This window comes from Symphalangus syndactylus, chromosome 10, assembly GCF_028878055.3.
Source record: "Symphalangus syndactylus isolate Jambi chromosome 10, NHGRI_mSymSyn1-v2.1_pri, whole genome shotgun sequence".
Lineage (NCBI taxonomy): Eukaryota > Metazoa > Chordata > Mammalia > Primates > Hylobatidae > Symphalangus > Symphalangus syndactylus.
Genome location: NC_072432.2, coordinates 99,541,587 through 99,561,409, shown reverse-complemented (window position 1 = coordinate 99,561,409; position 19,823 = coordinate 99,541,587). Strand labels below are relative to the sequence as shown.

The 19,823-nt window shown below is 40.8% G+C and overlaps 1 pseudogene; it reads right to left on the bottom strand.

Annotated features, from left to right (window-relative positions):
* Nucleotides 1–1,446: 1,446 nt before the first annotated feature.
* On the bottom strand, nt 1,447–2,167 carry LOC129491648 (ribosomal protein uL30-like; annotated as a pseudogene).
* Between the last annotated feature and the right edge of the window lie 17,656 nt (nt 2,168–19,823).

Below are 19,823 nucleotides of genomic sequence, written 5' to 3'. Positions count from 1 at the left end.
TGTGATACATCATTTGAAAGTAATCTGATTTCATAGTGTTTTACAGTATAAGAGTAACATCTATTCCTGGCAGTTTAACTCTGGAGCCAACCAACCTAATTACCTCATAACCTGGCACACTTTAAGGCATTGTTATACCTCTAACTTAATTTCACAGCTATATTTGAGGGCTCCATGAATCAAAATTGCAGCAAGCTGGTCTGAAAGGACGAGGAAACACAATGGTCAACCATACTTTCAAGTTTAATCTAGATTTGGCACATCCTCACCAGTTGCTCTGATGGCAAGCAGAGGCAACTAAGTGAATGGAATAGAGGGAAGGCCCATTTAATAGAGGGGGATATTGGTCAAAAAAATACAAGCAGTATCAGACCCCCTTTTCAGGATTAAAATCCCTGGAAGCTCTGCTGCTGGACTACTATATCATTACCAGCAAGACAGAGTCCAGAATATGCAAGGAAAAGGTCAATTAAGCTCCCTGCTTGGGGCCTAGGAAGCCAAATAGAGCTAATTTCATCTATGCAAACCAAGAAAATGATTCATTCCTTCCAGATCTGTGTTTTAAGGAGAAGGATAATCATCAGGGAAACCAAAATTCCATCCTGAAGCCTAGGGGGAATAATGGTGGGCATTTCCCAGTATTATAGATGGTGCAGAGGGCAACACAACATGCCACTGTGAAGAGAAAAAGCTATCTTGGTAACCAGAGACTAGCAAGATCAAAGCCTGGGTGACCAATTCTGATAAGAGCAGGACTGCCTTATATAAGGTCCCTGAGGAGAAGGGGTTATGAACATCCTAAAACTGCAAGCAACATTTTGAGTATATGCATGTTTTCCTGGTGAAGGGACCCTTCATTCTCAAATCCTGAGCCAGCAAAAAGGACTAAGCCAGTTGCAGGCTAGGATTAAAAAGCCACCAGATAGACTTAGAGCCAGGCAAGTCTGAGAGGTCTCAAAGCCATGACTGAAAAGTTGGAACATGGACTCACAGCAGAGACAAGTGAACACATGCTTTTGTGCTTGTCTTCCTAATTGTATTTCAAATCTTTTCAAAATAAGGCCCTAGGACTCCCCACTTGTAAGTATGCTCCTGGGCTTGGTCCACTGCTGCAGGAGTTTTAGGGGTCCTTGTACAAATGCTTGAGTTATTTACTCACCAACATTAAACCCTAGGGTAGAAGATGAGACAAAGCAAGACTCCTTCCTTCATGGCATATGCTGATTTCAGAGGAGGCAACAGCTAACTTGGAAAACACTGAAAATTTTCCTTGGAACTGAACTGTGATGAGAGGTGACTGCCATGCACACAACCTACTATCTTTTATCTAGCCCTTCCCTTCCAGTTTTTGAAGACAGAGCAGAAAATAATCTCTCAAGATATTTGATAATTTCAAAAAACAAAAAAATGTGCTTCCAATGCACTGTGTTTTCAGAAATTCTGGGTCTATTTCAGTTGGAGGATGAGCTGATTGATGTGTTCACCCTGATAGCCAGGTAAGCCCATATCCTTGAAGTCCATTCTATTATTGGTAGCATGATGGGCCATTGGGAGGTAGAAAGGGCACAAGAACCATGAGATCTCTTGGAAATTCTTCCCAGGGAAGACCATTTCATGACAGAGGTCTTCCAAGCAAATGACACCAAACCTCCCCAGGTGCTCCTCAGTCACTATGTTGTCTGAGGGAGGGATGGTCTTATTCTTAACCTTGGCTTGTACACGTTTCAAAATGAGTTCCCAGACAGACTTCAGATTTGGAAATCCCCAGGTCACATAAGTTTCCACTTTTAGGCTCTGGGGAGTGACTTTGACAGACACCACAGAAAATCTTCAGAACTCTTGCAGTGTTCCTCTGCACCAGTGAACTCACCCCATTAATCCTTTGGATGTATACAACAGAGGCCAAGAAAAGTGTATCTGGCAATTCTAAGGCATGAGGCTTCACTTCTAGTCACAGGAGATGCACCCTGTCACATTTCTGCCTCTAGGAATCATGTAGGACCAATTCCAGTCGCTTAAACCTGAGCCTTCTTCCTTTCCTCTGCTCATTCTTTACCAGAAGTGCCTACTTTGCCTGGATGGCTTTGAGGGCTTGAAAAGCCTTCATCTTTTTCAGGAGATATTCTGGAATCAAAGGGAATTTTTTTCTTTGCTCTTGCTCTGACATCTTTCTAGGCTGCAGCCACTGATCATGCATATCCCCTGATCCTGCACATGCATGCCCTGTAGGAGACAGAGTGGTCTGCCGGCAGGGACAGCAGGAGACTAGCTATGTGAGACCAACTGAGGCTCCATGGCACTGCCATATCATTCCAGATCAATTTTTTTTATTTGTAGATGTCTGGTTATTGCAGCACTATCTGCTGAAAAGACTGTCCTTTCTCCATTGAATTCCTCTTGTTTCTTTGTTTCTTTGTCAAAGATGAGTTGAATATATTTATGTGGGTTTATTTCTGGGCTCTCCTTTCTGTTCCATTGATTCATGTGTCTGTTCTTTTACCAATGCCACACTGTTTTGATTGCTGTAGCTGCATAGTAAGTCCTTGAAGTTAGTGTTACTCCTTGGACTTTGTTTTTCTTCCACATTGTGTTGGCTATTCTGGGTCTTTTGCCTTTGCATATAAACCTTAAAATCATTTTGTTGATATTCATAGAATAACCTGCTGGGATTTTGATTGGGATTGTGTTGAAACTATAGATCAGGTTGGGAAGAACTGACACCCTGATAATGTTGTCTTTCTATCCATGAACATGGAACACCTATTTATTTTTAAAAGATCTTCTTCAATTTCTTTCATCAGAGTTTTGTAGTTTTCCTCATAGATCTTGTACATATTTTGTTAGACTTATACCTAAATATTTCATTTTTCATGCTGATGTAAAGAGTATCATGTTTTTAATTTCAAATTTCAGTTGTTCATTGCTGATATATAGGAAAGCTATGGACTTTTAAAAAATATTAACCTTATATCCTTCAAATTTGCTATAGGTGCTTCAGATTCCACTAGTGTCCTTGTTAGTGTCTTTCCTGTTTTTGATTTTCCCTAGAAATTCTTTCTTAAGTAGAATCTGAGCTTTGCAGTTCTTTCAGCTGTAATCTCCTGTTACTAGATAGGAACCCTGCTGATGTTATAGACGGTAGAATTATATGGGGAGGGGACATATTCAATACTCCTATGGTTAGGTCTCAGTCTTTTAATGGGTGTGAGCTCCTGGGCTCTGACATTCACACGTGTGCCTCAGATATTGTGTTCCTTCCTTAAGTGAGACAGGAAGCCTAGAGAGGACTGGAGTTAGGTATTTTCCTTCCCTCATGCTGGTTAGGCTCTGGTTATATCGTTTCCCCTGAGGGCAGGCTGCTGTCGCTGGAGAACAGAGAATAACAACTCTGGGAGTATTTCTAAAAGGCTACTTTACCCCTGGGCATATTTCAGATTGTTAGCCCCCCACCCCGACCCCCTGCCATGAGCTTGAGAGGATTTTCATTAGAGTTTCACCCAGGTGGGGCTTCTTTAAATAGAACTCAGGGAAGTGTGGTCCTCTCTAAAGCTGAACCCCCCACCCTGGGAGTATTTAACCCCCAAGGTAGTCCACACTCAGCTTCCAGCAATCTGTCAATTCCCATTTAAGTGTTCCTATCAATTCCTGGCTCTAGTAGCTTCTGCTTTTGGTAAGCTGTGATTCTCTGTATTCACCTGTTTCTCCAGTTTTTCAGGTAGCAGTTTGCCCTGTGACCTCAATTCTCTGATGGGTCTAAGAAGGTTGTTGACTTTTAGTTTGTTCAGCATTTTTTGTTGTTGTGAGGATGGAAGTGACAGCTTCCAAGCACTAAACATCAAAGCTGAAACCGGAAGTCCCTTATGAATTTTTGTAATGTGAACATACTCATGTAACCATCCTCCAGAATAAGAACCATGACATTACCAGCAACACCCCAAATCCCCTTTACAGATGCTAACTCCTCCTTGAAGATAATCAGTATACTGACTTTTATCACCATAATTAGTTTTGCCTGTTTTTGAATTTTTTATGAATGAAATCATTCAGTATGTATTTTCTTTTTATGTCTGGCTTATTTTGCTCAACATATGTTGAAGAGTCATCCATATTGTTGGGTGAAGTAGTAGTTAATATATTTTCATTGCTGACTAGTATTATAATAGTCCTCTCTTAACTGTGGTTTTGCTTTCTCCAGTTTCAGTTACCAGGGTCAACTGTGGTTCAAAAATATTAAGTGGAGAATGCCAGAAATAAACAATGCTTAAGTTTTAAATTGCGTGCAGTTCTGATTAGCATAATGAAATCTCGCACTATCTGCTTTGTCCTGGCTGGGACGTGAGTCCTCCCTTTCTCCAGCATATCCATGCTGTATATACTACCTTCTCATTATTCACTTAGTAACTCTCTAGGTTAGCAGGTTGTCAGATAGACTGTTACGGTATCACAGTGCTTCTGTTCAAATAACCCTTATTTTACTTAATAATAGCAAGAATAGTGATGCTGGTAATTCAGACATGCCAAAGAGAAGCTGAAAGTACTTCCGTTAAGTGAAAGGTGCAATTTCTCAACTTAATAAGGAAAGAAAAAATTGTCTGCTGAGGTTGCCAAGATCTACAGTAAGAACGAATCTTCTATCTGTGAAATTGAGAAGGAAAAAGAAATTCATGCATAGTATATTTAGGATTCAGTAGTATCCACAGTTTTAGGCATCTACTAGGTGTGGACATGGAGGGACTATTGTCACTGTAACTCTGTATCACAATTCAGTTTTTTATTCTTTTGTTGGTAGACATTTGCATTTTACTTTTTGAGCTATTATAAGTAGTGCTGTTACACATTTCTTCGTACATGTCTTTCGAGGCACATTTGTAAGCCTTTCTGTTGGGTGTATACCCAGGAGTGCAATTGTTGGGTTATAGAATGTGTGATGTTCAGCTTTTGTAGATACTGCCAAGCAGTTTTTCAAAGTTGTTGTACCAATTTATATTTTCACTAACAGGGTGTAAGAATTCTAATTGCTTCACATTGTCACTGATGCATGGTATTGTTTATCTTTTACATTTTAGCCATTATGGTCCATGGGTGGGCAAGTAGTAGTAACTAATTGCATTTTAATTTACATAACTCTGATGACTAATGAAACAGCACACCCTTACACGTGTTTAATTTCAGGCACTCTTATGAAGTGCCAGGAGGCTGAGGCCTTGGGAGGATTGCTTAAGGCCAGGAGTTTGAAACCAGCCTGGGCTACATGGTGAGACCCTGTCTCAAAAAAAATCATTATATATTATTTATATCATTTATGTCATTAAATTCTACTGAGTTGCCTTTTTCTTTTTAATATGTAGGAGTTATTTATATATTTTGGATATGAGTTATTTGTTGGACACATCTATTGAAAATATCCTCTTCCACTCAGTTGTTTGCATTTTCTTTTCTTTTTTTATTTTTTATTTATTTATTTTTTTTATATTCTTTTTTTTTTATTATTATACTTTAGGGTTTTAGGGTACATGTGCACAATGTGCAGGTTTGTTACATATGTATCCATGTGCCATGTTGATTTCCTGCACCCATTAACTCGTCATTTAGCATTAGGTGTATCTCCTAATGCTGTCCCACCCCCCTCCCCCCACCCCACAACAGTCCCCGGAGTGTGATGTTCCCCTTCCTGTGTCCATGAGTTCTCATTGTTCAATTCCCACCTATGAGTGAGAACATGCAGTGTTTGGTTTTTTGTCCTTGCGATAGTTTACTGAGAATGATGTTTTCCAGTTTCATCCATGTCCCTACAAAGGACACGAACTCATCATTTTTTATGGCTGCATAGTATTCCATGGTGTATATGTGCCACATTTTCTTAATCCAGTCTATCGTTGTTGGACATTTGGGTTGGTTCCAACTCTTTGCTATTGTGAATAGTGCCGCAATAAACATACGTGTGCATGTGTCTTTATAGCAGCATGATTTATAGTCCTTTGGGTATATACCCAGTAATGAGATAGCTGGGTCAAATGATGTTTCTAGTTCTAGATCCCTGAGGAATTGCCACACTGACTTCCACAATGGTTGAACTAGTTTACAGTCCCACCAACAGTGTAAAAGTGTTCCTGTTTCTCCACATCCTCTCCAGCACCTGTTGTTTCCTGATTTTTTAATGATGGCCATTCTAACTGGTGTGAGATGGTATCTCACTGTGGTTTTGATTTGCATTTCTCTGATGGCCAGTGATGATGAGCATTTCTTCATGTGTTTTTTAGCTGCATAAATGTCTTCTTTTGAGAAGTGTCTGTTCATATCCTCTGCCCACTTTTTGATGGAGTTGTTTGTTTTTTTCTTGTAAATTTGTTTGAGTTCATTGTAGATTCTGGATATTAGCCCTTTGTCAGATGAGTAGGTTGCAAAAATTTTCTCCCATTCTGTAGGTTGCCTGTTCACTCTGATGATAGTTTCTTTTGCTGTGCAGAAGCTCTTTAGTTTAATGAGATCCCATTTGTCGATTTTGGCTTTTGTTGCCATTGCTTTTGGTGTTTTAGACATGAAGTCCTTGCCCACGCCTATGTCCTGAATGGTATTGCCTAGGTTTTCTTGTAGGATTTTAATGGTTTTAGGTCTAACATATAAGTCTTTAATCCATCTTGAATTAATTTTTGTATAAGGTGTAAGGAAGGGATCCAGTTGCAGCTTTCTACATATGGCTAGCCAATTTTCCCAGCACCATTTATTAAATAGGGAATCCTTTCCCCATTTCTTGTTTTTGTCAGGCTTGTCAAAGATCAGAGAGTTGTAGCTATGCGGCATCATTTCTGAGGGCTCTGTTCTGTTCCATTGATCTATGTCTCTGTTGTGGTACCAGTACCATGCTGTTTTGGTTACTGTAGCCTTGTAGTATAGTTTAAAGTCAGGTAGCGTGATGCCTCCAGCTTTGTTCTTTTGGCTTAGGATTGACTTGGCGATGTGGGCTCTTTTTTGGTTCCATATGAACTTTAAAGTAGTGTTTTCCAATTCTGTGAAGAAAGTCATTGGTAGCTTGATGGGGATGGCATTGAATCTATAAATTAGCTTGGGCAGTATGGCCATTTTCACGATATTGATTCTTCCAACCCATGAGCATGGAATGTTCTTCCATTTGTTTGTATCCTCTTTTATTTCATTGAGCAGTGGTTTGTAGTTCTCCTTGAAGAGGTCCTTCACATCCCTTGTAAGTTGGATTCCTAGGTATTTTATTCTCTTTGAAGCAATTGTGAATGGGAGTTCACTCACGATTTGGCTCTCTGTTTGTCTGTTATTGGTGTACAAGAATGCTTGTGATTTTTGTACATTAATTTTGTATCCTGAGACTTTGCTGAAGTTGCTAATCAGCTTAAGGAGATTTTGGGCTGAGACAATGGGGTTTTCTAGATATACAATCATGTCATCTGCAAACAGGGACAATTTCACTTCCTCTTTTCCTAATTGAATACCCTTTATTTCCTTCTCCTGCCTGATTGCTCTGGCCAGAACTTCCAGCACTATGTTGAATAGGAGCGGTGAGAGAGGGCATCCCTGTCTTGTGCCAGTTTTCAAAGGGAATGCTTCCAGTTTTTGCCCATTCAGTATGATATTGGCTGTGGGTTTGTCGTAGATAGCTCTTATTATTTTGAGATACGTCCCATCAATACCTAATTTATTGAGAGTTTTTAGCATGAAGGGTTGTTGAATTTTGTCAAAGGCCTTTTCTGCATCTATTGAGATAATCATGTGGTTTTTGTCTTTGGTTCTGTTTATATGCTGGATTACATTTATTGATTTGCGTATGTTGAACCAGCCTTGCATCCCAGGGATGAAGCCCACTTGATCATGGTGGATAAGCTTTTTGATGTGCTGCTGGATTCGGTTTGCCAGTATTTTATTGAGGATTTTTGCATCAATGTTCATCAAGGATATTGGTCTGAAATTCTCTTTTTTGGTTATGTCTCTGCCAGGTTTTGGTATCAGGATGATGCTGGCTTCGTAAAATGTGTTAGGGAGGATTCCCTCTTTTTCTATTGATTGGAATAGTTTCAGAAGGAATGGTACCAGTTCCTCCTTGTACCTCTGGTAGAATTCAGCTGTGAATCCATCAGGTCCTGGACTCTTTTTGGTTGGTAAGCTATTGATTATTGCCACAATTTCAGAACCTGTTATTGGTCTATTCAGAGATTCAACTTCTTCCTGGTTTAGTTTTGGGAGGGTGTATTTGTCAAGGAATTTATCCATTTCTTCTAGATTTTCTAGTTTATTTGCATAGAGGTGTTTGTAGTATTCTCTGATGGTAGATTGTATTTCTGTGGGATCGGTGGTGATATCCCCTTTTTCGTTTTTTATTGCATCTATTTGATTCTTCTCTCTTTTCTTCTTTATTAGTCTTGCTAGCGGTCCATCAATTTTGTTGATCTTTTCAAAAAACCAGCTCCTGGATTCATTAATTTTTTGAAGGGTTTTTTGTGTGTCTATTTCCTTCAGTTCTGCTCTGATTTTAGTTATTTCTAGCCTTCTACTAGCTTTTGAATGTGTTTGCTCTTGCTTTTCTAGTTCTTTTAATTGTGATGTTAGGGTGTCAATTTTGGATCTTTCCTGCTTTCTCTTGTGGGCATTTAGTGCTATAAATTTCCCTCTACACACTGCTTTGAATGTGTCCCAGAGATTCTGGTATGTTGTGTCTTTGTTCTCGTTGGTTTCAAAGAACATCTTTATTTCTGCCTTCATTTCATTATATACCCAATAGTCATTCAGGAGCAGGTTGTTCAGTTTCCATGTAGTTGAGCAGTTTTGAGTGAGTTTCTTAATCCTGAGTTCTAGTTTGATTGCACTGTGGTCTGAGAGACAGTTTGTTATAATTTCTGTTCTTTTACATTTGCTGAGGAGAGCTTTACTTCCAACGATGTGGTCAATTTTGGAATAGGTGTGGTGTGGTGCTGAAAAAAATGTATATTCTGTTGACTTGGGGTGGAGAGTTCTGTAGATGTCTATTAGGTCCACTTTATGTAGAGCTGAGTTCAATTCCTGGATATCCTTGTTAACTTTCTGTCTCGTTGATCTGTCTAATGCTGACAGTGGGGTGTTAAAATCTCCCATTATTATTGTGTGGGAGTTTAAGTCCCTTTGTAGGTCACTGAGGACTTGCTTTATGAATCTGGGTGCTCCTGTGTTGGGTGCATATATATTTAGGATAGTTAGCTCTTCTTGTTGACTTGATCCCTTTACCATTATGTAATGGCCTTCTTTGTCTCTTTTGATCTTTGTTGGTTTAAAGTCTATTTTATCAGAGACTAGGATTGCAACCCCTGCCTTTTTTTGTTTTCCATTTGCTTGATAGATCTTCCTCCATCCCTTTATTTTGAGTCTATGTGTGTCTCTGCACGTGAGATGGGTTTCCTGAATACAGCACACTGATGGATCCTGACTCCTTATCCAGTTTGCCAGTCTGTATCTTTTGATTGGAGCATTTAGCCCATTTACATTTAACGTTAATATTGTTATGTGTGAATCTGATCCTGTCATTATGACATTAGTTGGTTATTTTGCCCGTTAGTTGCTATAGTTTCTTCCTAGCCTCGATGGTCTTTACAATTTGGCATGTTTTTGCAGTGGCTGGTACCGGTTGTTCCTTTCCATGTTTAGTGCTTCCTTCAGGAGCTCTTTTAGGGCAGGCCTGGTGGTGACAAAATCACTCAGCGTTTGCTTGTCTGTAAAGTATTTTATTTCTCCTTCACTTATGAAGCTTAGTTTGGCGGGATAGGAAATTCTGGGTTGAAAATTCTTTTCTTTAAGAATGTTGAATATCGGCCCCCACTCTCTTCTGGCTTGTAGAGTTTCTGCTGAGAGATCAGCTGTTAGTCTGATGGGCTTCCCTTTGTGGGTAACCCGATCTTTCTCTCTGGCTGCCCTTAACATTTTTTCCTTCATTTCAACTTTGGTGAATCTGACAATTATGTGTCTTGGAGTTGCCCTTCTCGAGGAGTATCTTTGTGGCGTTCTCTGTATTTCCTGAATCTGAATGCTGGCCTGCCTTGCTAGATTGGGGAAGTTCTCCTGGATAATATCTTGCAGAGTGTTTTCCAACTTGGTTCCATTCTCCCCATCATTTTCAGGTACACCAATCAGACGTAGGTTTGGTCTTTTCACATAGTCCCAAATTTCTTGGAGGCTTTGTTCATTTCTTTTTATTCTTTTTTCTCTAAACTTCCCTTCTCTCTTCATTTCATTCATTTCATCTTCCATCAGCGATACCCTTTCTTCCAGTTGATCGCATCTGCTACTGAGGCTTCTGCAATCTTCGCGTAGTTCTCGAAACTTGGCTTTCAGCTCCATCAGCTCCTTTAAGCCCTTCTCTCCATTGGTTATTCTAGTTATCCATTCTTCTAATTTTTTTTCAAAGTTTTTAACTTCTTTGCTATTGTTTTGAATTTCCTCTAGTAGCTCAGAGTAGTTTGATCGTCTGAAGCCTTCTTCTCTCAACTCATCAAAGTCATCCTCCATCCAGCTTTGTTCCATTGCTGGTGAGGAACTACGTTCCTTTGGAGGAGGAGAGGTGCTCTGTTTTTTAGAGTTTCCAGTTTTTGTGCCCTGTTTTTTCCCCATCTTTGTGGTTTTATCTACTTTTTGTCTTTGATGATGGTGATATACAGATGGGTTTTTGGTGTGGATGTCCTTTCTGTTTGTTAGTTTTCCTTCTACCAGACAGGACCCTCAGCTGCAGGTCTGTTGGAGTTTACTAGAGGTCCACTCCAGACCCTGTTTGGCTGGGTGTCAGCAGCCGTGGCTGCAGAACAGCGGATTTTCGTGAGACCACAAATTCAGCTGTCTGATAGTTCCTCTGAAAGTTTTGTCTCAGAGGAGTACCCGGTTGAATGAGGTGTCAGTCTGTCCCTACTGGGGGGGTGCCTCCCAGTTAGGCTGCTCAGGGGTGAGGGACCCACTTTAGGAGGCAGTCTGTCCGTTCTCAGATCTCCAGCTGCGTGCTGGGAGAACCACTACTCTCTTCAAAGCTGTCAGTCAGACAGGGACATTTAAGTCTGTGGAGGTTCTTGCTGAGTTTTTGTTTGTCTGTGCCCTGCCCCCAGAGGTGGAGCCTACAGAGGCAGGCAGGCCTCCTTGAGCTGTGGTGGGCTCTCCACCCAGTTCGAGCTTCCTGGCTGCTTTGTTTACCTAAGCAAGCCTGGGCAATGGCGGGCGCCCCTCCCCCAGCCTCGCCACCACCTTGCAGCTTGATCTCAGACTGCTGTGCTAGCAATCAGCGAGACTCCGTGGGCATAGGACCCTCCGAGCCAGGTGCGGGACACAATCTCCTAGTGTGCCGTTTTCCAGGCCCGTTGGAAAAGCGCAGTATTAGGATGGGACTGACCCGATATTCCAGGTGCCGTCTGTTTCCCCTTTCTTTGACTAGGAAAGGGAACTCCCTGACCCCTTGCGCTTCCCGAGTGAGGCAATGCCTCGCCCTGCTTCGGCTCGTGCACAGTGCGCTTCACCGACTGTCCTGCACCCACTGTTAGGCACTCCCTAGTGAGATGAAACCGGTACCTCAAGCAGAAATGCAGAAATCACCCGTCTTCTGTGTCGCTGGGGCTGGGAGCTGGAGACCGGAGCTGTTCCTATTCGGCCATCTTGGCTCCACCCTCCCCATTTTATTTTCTTTAATGGTATTTTTTGATGAACAAAAACTTTACAGTGCTAATATATTCTAATTTATCAATTGTTAATGATTAGCAATTTTGTATCTTATTTAGGAAATCTTGCCTATCCCAAGTTTATGAAGGTATTTTAAAATGTTTTATTCTAAAATTTAAACTGGTTTGGCTGTTATTTTTATATGTGTAATCCATCTGGAATTGGTTTTTGTGTTTAGTGTGAGGTAGGGTGCAAAGATTTATTTATTTTTATATGGATATCTCTTTGATCCAGTACCATTTAGTGAAAATCTGTCCATCCCCTTCTGCTCAGTAGTCTAATCTTTGTCATAACCAAGTGACTGTATATATGTGGGTTTGTTTCTGGAATCCCTAGTTTGTAACATTGAGCTATTTGTCTCTTCTTTGCCAGAACCATACATTTAATTGTCATTGTTTTACATAGCTTGAAATCTGAAAGTTTAAGTTCACCTTTGTCCTTTTTCAAGGGTTCCTTGTCTATTCTTGGCACTTTGCATTTCCATATAAATTTTAGATTCAGTTTTTAAATTTATATACACACACACACACCATGCCGGGATTTTGGTCGAGTTCAGATCTCCAGAAGTCTTAGTGGGAGCAATAGTTCCTCAATTCTTGCATGTATAAAACTCTTTGTTGCTTTTATAGTTGAACATCAGTTTGGCCAGTATAAAATTTTAGAATTACCTTTTCTTTCTTTGCAAATTTTGCAGGAATTACTCTAATTTTTACATTTTTATTTATTTATTTTAACTTAAAAAAATTTTTTGGCTTTGCATGTTGTAGAGAAATCTCAAGCTGGCCTGATTATTTCCGCCTCAAAAGTGACTTGATCTTTGTGCCTTCTTACCCAGGTTTTTTTTTTTTTTCTTACATTTTGAAGCCCAGAGATCTTTGCTAGAAAATGGCTTAGTTTTAAATATTTTTTCTCTGTTTTCCCCAACACATGGTCAATATGTAAAGACAAAATTTTTCTTATGTCAAGAAAATTATCTATAATTGTATCTTAAAATATTTGTTAAGTTGCATTGTTTTCTTCTGTCCTCCAAAGACTCTAATTATACACTGTTCATCTTCTTTGTCTGTCTTCTGTATCTGTAATGTTTTGTCAATTAACAAAATATTTCCTTTTTATTTATTTTCTGACTTATATATACATACTATGCCCCTTGCAGTGTTTTAGAAAATGTCTGTTTTCTAAAAATGAAGGGCCACAGCTCTTCTTTCCTTCTCTTTGCCCACAACATAGCGAGCAAGGGGTATGTCTCAGCCCTGTTTGTGTTATAGCTCTTTTAGCCTCATTTGGCGAGTCCCAAGTTCTTGTCTTGTGCCCAGGAAGAATGAGGTATGCAGACAAGGGGAGGGTGAGCAAGACAAAGAAGAGCTTTATCAAGCGATAGAACAGCTCAGAGGAAACCCATGGGGAGCAGCTCCTTTCTGCAGCCAGGGTGTCCCAATGAGTGTTCAGCTCCTAGCATAGAGGATAGCTCCTCTCTGCTAGGCAAGTCATCCCGCTAAGTGTTCAGCTATCAGTGGAGAGTGTAGCTCCTCTCTGCTGCTGGTCATCCCATCATCTGTGCAACTCTCAGCAGAGAGGAGGCTCTAGAGTGGGTAGCTCCTCTCTGCAGGCAGGTCATCCCATCATTTCTGCAGCTCTCAGCAGAGAGGAGACCCTAGAGTGGGTTGCTCCTCTCTGCAGCTGGTCATCCTGATATACGTTCAGCTCTGAGCTTGGGCTTTTATGGGCCTCAGAGGGGAAGAAGTTCATGCCATTTGGCCCATGGATGGCCATGGGCAAGCCCAAAAAAGGCACCACAAGTTCCCACTCCAGTCCACGGGACTGGCAGCCTGGCCCCCAGCCTTCAGGCCCTACCTGACCTGAAGGTGAGAGCCTCACTGGGGACCTGCCCCCTTCCACCCAGGAACCTGTCTGCCTTCTGCTGCTGTTCATGGCATCCAGGCTGTAGATGCCAAGGGGCGCCTGCAGGCCAGTGCCAAGATACCCTCAAACTCTCCTCAGCTTCCCTCCTATGCCTGTCAGTGCCTAAAGTCTGGAGGGGGCTGAGGTGGCAAGAAGGAGCTGGTGTGTCAGCACTGCTCCAAGTGTGTGCACACCCAGCCAGGCTGCAGCAGTGCCTAGGCTCAGCCCCAACTTTGCTCTGAGGTTGGAGTGGGCACTGACAGCAGGGAGAAGCCAGGCAGTGGGAGCAGGCACTTGAAGAGATGCCTGGGTCTTCAGCCATGGTATTGGGAGCCAGCACATGCAGAGATGCCTGGGTCTGCAGCCATGGATTGAGCAGCTGCAGCTGTGCCCAGGGGCTCAGGGATCCTGCCTGCTCTATGGAGTGGGAGAATTGGGTTTGCAGCCTCCGTTTGGGTGGCTGCGGCTGTGCCCGGGAGAGTAGGGCTCCTGCCTGTTCCTAGGTCACAAGAACACAGGGATGCCTGGACCCAGAGCCATGGCTTGGTTGGCTGCAGCAGCACCTGGGGAGCTCCTGCCTTAACTCTGAAGGAGGGAGCTCATACTTGTTCCCAGCTCCTACCAGCTCCATGGAGTGTGCAGCCCCAGGCATGCCTCCCTGCTGCAGCCAGCATGATGGTAGTGGCTACTCCAGATGGCTCACCACTGTCATCAACTGGCTAGGCCTTGACTATTGGGAATGTCTCTAAATTTTCTCCCCTAACTTGGATTATTGTTGTAGGTTTCTGTTAGATTATCAACTTGAGGAATTTTTCTTCAGTTGGTAGTTTGTCAAGAAATATTTTTATTTTCTTAAAAAAATCAAGAATGGATGTTCAAATTTAACATGTGATATTAGCATGTACTTTCTTTAGGTATTTTGTATTTATGTTCATAAATGTGGTTGGCATAGCTTTCTTTGTTTATGCTCTTCCTGGTATTAGAGTTATGCTAGCCTTGTGAAATGAGTTGTAGCTATCTATTTCTTTTTTTCTGTGCTCTGAAAAGGTTTCCACAACCTAGGATTTTTCTCTTCTTTGAAAATTTGGCAGCATTTGCTCGTTAAATTTCTTAAAAATTAGGGTATTTTTCCATATTTTTGTCGTTATTGGTCTCTGAGAAAAGCATAATTTCAACTCCCCTCACCACCACCCCGACAAAGCATTTAAGGATACAAATATTTTGAGCTCCTTGCTTGTTATACCCTATAGTTTGTAACTTTTATTTCATTTCTAGTTGATAATAACTATTTTGATTTTCTCTTTGACTTAAGAATTATGTAGAAATTATAGTTTCTAATATACAGATATTTTGAAACTTCTCATTATAATTTTTATTTTTAATTCGATTGCATTGTGTTAGTGAATATGGACGGTATGATTTCCTTTGTGACCTAATAGATAGTCAATATTTCAATGTTTCGTGTGTATTTTATGAAAATGTGTTTTCTCTATTTGTTGGGTGCAATTTTCTGTGTTTTACAGTTATAACCAATTTATTATTGTGTTATTTATATCCTTTTGGTAGTATCCAATAGAACTTTCTGAGATGATGGAAATGTTCTGTATCTGCGCCATCTGATAAAGTAGCTACTAGCTGCATATGACTATCAAGCACTTAAAATGTGTCCATTGGGACTGAGGACCTAAGTTTTAGGTTATATTTAATTGTAATTATTTTGAATTTAAATTTAAATAGTCATGTTTAAATAGGCTACTGTATGGATGGCACCTCTCTTTATAATTAATTTTGGTCTAGTTTATCTCTTAATTTCTGAGAAGTGTTTAAAAATCTTCCACTAGGACTGTGGATTTGTTGGTTTCATTCTTCTTGGCACTCAATGGGCCTTTTCACTCAGAGACTTTATGTCTTTCTTCAACCTTGGGAACTTTTTTCTGATTATTTATGCGAGTGTATTCTCTCCTTCTACCTTCTCTAATCTTTGTTTCTGAGACCCCCTTTTTTGGGTAATATTTTATCTCTTGGAATTCTGTTTCTCCTAATCCTTTTAAAAAAATATTTCCATTTCTTTGTTGTTTTGTGTTGTGCTCACGGAGAATTCCTTGACTCAGTCTTCCAGTTACTTGATTTGCCTTTAACTGTGTCTAGCCTTTTATTCAGCTCTGATTTATGATTCCATTGTAAGATCCCAAGACCTTTAGTTAATTTTTTATGGCAATGATTTTCTCTTGCACTTTATGTACATAGTGATTATCCTTATTGTAAAAACTTACTCTTCTGTATTAAGTCTCCTTCTTTGGGTGTTCATGTGTGTTTGTATGTGCACTTCTCTTTCATGGGCTGATTTTTTTGTATCTGAGAGTCTGTTAGCCTGTGGATGCTGAATTTGTTAACTGCACTCTGTGTTTATGTGGGGAAGAGTACTTTTCACAGAGTGTGCCACTAGTTTGTCTTTTGGCTGTGGGAGGACCCTGTTCTTCAGGGTGTGTTCAGACACTCCATGTACTACCCTCATTCTGTGGTCTCCCTCACTGACCCCAACTGGGCTGTATATCATTGCCTGGTCTTAGCAGGTAAGGGTCAAAGGAGAGGATGATCCCATCTGGCTGCTCTTCCTGTAGTTTCCCTGACCAGTTACCTAGCAGGTTGTCTCAAGCCCTCTTTGTTAGGAACTGTTAAGATCTGAGATTTTACCCTACTTGCAAACTAACAAGTTAGTCTGCCACAGTTTCATAGATGTTGGCAGAAGACATGAGACCTCTGGGTCAGAGACAAAGGATTTCACTACTTATGGTTCATCAAGCATCATGAACTTTTCATGTCAATTCCCCTTGCTTCTTCCCAACACCCTCAAGTGCCACAGGAGTGACACAGAGCTGGCTCATGTGGAAGCTGCATATGCACTGAGTTATTGTCAAAGCTGACGGACCTCAGGCTTAGGAAACTCCAATTTTTTATAATGGGCTGCAGGCAAACTTACCCAAAATTTGCCCTTGAGGGTGATATTATTTTTATTGTACTGGACAGAAACTAATCATGTCCCCTGCTCCTGGAGGGAGATACTATCTCTATCTTCTATGGCTATCTCTATTCAAACATCTTTGAAAGGATAGTCTGGAGCAAAAACTATCATTGCCTCTGTTTACAAGATGTGCAGAAATGTGGGAGAACTTTGTTCCAACACTTTCCTGCTTCTGGAATCCACTACCTCTGAGCTTTGAGTAGCTTTGGGGTCTTGCCTGTTTTTATGCTTCAGGTTCTTTTGTGCGTGAGTTTTGGCTTTGATTTTCTCTTTCAAACCGACTAAGTTCCCCTTGTCTTTTGTTTTTCAGGGATTCCTGAAATCTCTGGCTTACAAAGACCACTTTGTCTAATTTTCTAGTGCTTTTAAAGTGGGGAACAGTGACTCTGGAGGCCACAGAGGGTAACAACAAGAATTTTTGTGAGCTCCCTAGGGGAAGGTGATCCCAGGCATCTCTCCTGTTGCTGTTGGTCAGCTAGCCATGTTGATTGTTGCGTCAGAGCCTCTCTTGAATCCATCTGCTTCTCTCTTCAGTGTCATTAACTTATTAAGACCCTCACTAAGATGATCTCTTGATGGAATTATCTGTCACTGGGATTATTCCACTAGAATGTCAGTTCCTTAAGGGCAGGGATTTGTGTTGGTTTTGTTCACTGTTTCCTCACTGCCTAGAACAACTCCTGGAAACTTTACTAATGAATACCTTTTATTTTTCAAATAACAGCTTCATTGAGATATAACTGATACACCATAAAGTTCACTCTTCTAAAGTGTATAGTTCAATGATTTTTAGTATATTCACAACACCATGCATCAATTACCCTACCTAGTTCCAGAATATTTTAATCCCCCTCCCCCGAAACCCCATCCCTGTTAGCAGTATTAGTAGTTACTCCCCATTCTCCCCTCTCCCTAGCCCTAGGCAACCACCAATCTACATTCTGTTTCTATGAATGTGCCTATTTTGGACATTTCATATAAATGGAATCATGCAATATATGATCTTTTGTGACTAGCCTCTTTTGTTTGACATGGTATTTTCAAGGTTCATCCACGTCGTAGCATGTGTCAGAATTCTTCCTTTTTATGGCTGAATAATATTCCATTGTATGGATATACCACATTTTGTTTCTCTCTTCATCAGCTGTTGCACGTTTGGGTTGTTGCCATTTTTTGGCTATCATGAATAATGCTGTTCTGAACACTCATGGACAGGTTTTTGTATCGGCATGTTTTCAATTCTCTTAGGTGGAATGGAGTGGAATTGCTGGGTTATATGGCGACTCTATGCTTAACTTGATGAGGACCTGCCAAACTATTTTTCAAAGTGGCTGCCATCATTTTACATTCCCACCAGCAATTTCTCCATATCTGCACTAATACTTATTGTCTGTCTTTATGATTATAGCCATCTTAGTAGATGTGGAGTAGAATCTCATTGTGGTTTTGATTTACATTCTCCTAATGACTAATAATATTGAACATCTTTTCATGTGTTTATTGATTATTTGTATATCTTCTTAAAATAAATGTCTATTTGAGTCCTTTGCCAACTTTTAAATTGGATTGTCTTTTTATTGTTGAGTTGTAAGAGTTCTTTTTGTATTCTTGATGCAAGTCTCATCAGATATATAATTTATAAATATTTTCTTTCATTCTGTGGTTTGTCTTTTCACATTCTTGAGGCTGCCCTTTGAAGCACAAAAGTTTTACATTTTCATTATGTTCAATTTACCTATTTTTTCTTTTATCACTTAGCTTTTTTGGTGTCACATCTAAATTGAATGAATGTTTGAACAGTTTCTTAACTACTTCCCTTCTGTTGCATTTGTCTTTTCCATTATAACCAAAGTAAGTATTTTAAAAAGAAAATTTTATCAGTCACTACCTATTCCAAATCCTTAGTTGGCCTTAAGTGACTTCACTTTGCTTTCAGGAGAAGTCCAAATACTGTTTTGTGACTGCAGACCCTTAGTGACATGGACACATCTGTGTTATGTAGTGGTACTGGCTTCTACCCTAGTTGGATCAATGACTGTTCTTCCTATTCTCTCTTTCTCTTTACCTTTCTCACCAGGGCTTATAGCTCTATGCATGTGAATGAAAGTAACATTGTGGAGAGATGAAATTACATAGGACCATGACAACGTGATAAAAATGTCTTAAAAATGGGCTTTCTGTAATAGAAATAATATTCAATCCTGGAAATCCCAAGTGTGTGCTAATAAGGAATGAATTTATTTCAAAGGCAAAAGCTGCGTTAGATGGTGATCTGAATGACTTCTTATCAACTGAATGCCTTTTCCTGTGCAGTGTGCAGTTACTCTCAGGGTGAACACTTCTGAACTCCCTGGGAGAGCTGAAGGCTTCTCTGGTTTCAGTGTAATTCAATTTAACCAGCGCTGTCATAGCATCTGCAGCCTGAAGCTGTTTCCCACCCAGATACCACAGTTCGGGGTAGACATGGAGGAGGCAAGGAGAGGAATTATGCAGCATATATCCCCAGTTGTTCTCCTTGGGAGGTGGGGGAATGGGAGAAGGGAATTAAGGGCATGTACTGGATGCTGGGTAAGGTGCTGGTTGCTTTTTGTATATTACAGCATTTAATCCTTATAGCAGTCTAGTGAGGTAAGCCTTATTATACTCACTTATCCAGAAACCTGTCTCTTTTGGCTACCCAGGCTCTGCTCTCATTGACCACTAGATGCCCCATCTGAGAGTAGGAGAACATTAGAAATGCTCCATCTTGACTCCACACTCCTCTGGCCCAAGGTGCTGTCATGAACATGGGCTTGTAGATGGTGGAACAGTTTGGGATAAGCTAGGTCAGGGGTCCTGCCCTGAGGCTGCCTTCCAGGACTTCTCCTTACTCTCTTGGAATATTTCTCTTTCCAGCCCTTGATTGTCATTTCTGTTGGGTGATGCTCACCTGCCTTGTAGCCCACAGTGTCTGTATCTCTCTATGGCTTCCCTGGAGCTAGGGCTTCCCTGGAGCTCCAAGGTTCTGGGGGTGGATCGAGCCCTCTGGGAATTTCTGGCAGGATGGTGGGAGAGCCTCTGTCTCCATTTCCTCAACACCATTTGCTGTGTGGGAGGCACTGTGTCTGTTGCAAGGATGTGGTGGTGAAGACGAGAAACAGCTCCTGTCCTCATGGAGCTTACCTTCTAATGAGGGAGACCATTAACCAATGAGTAAACAAACAAATAGCAT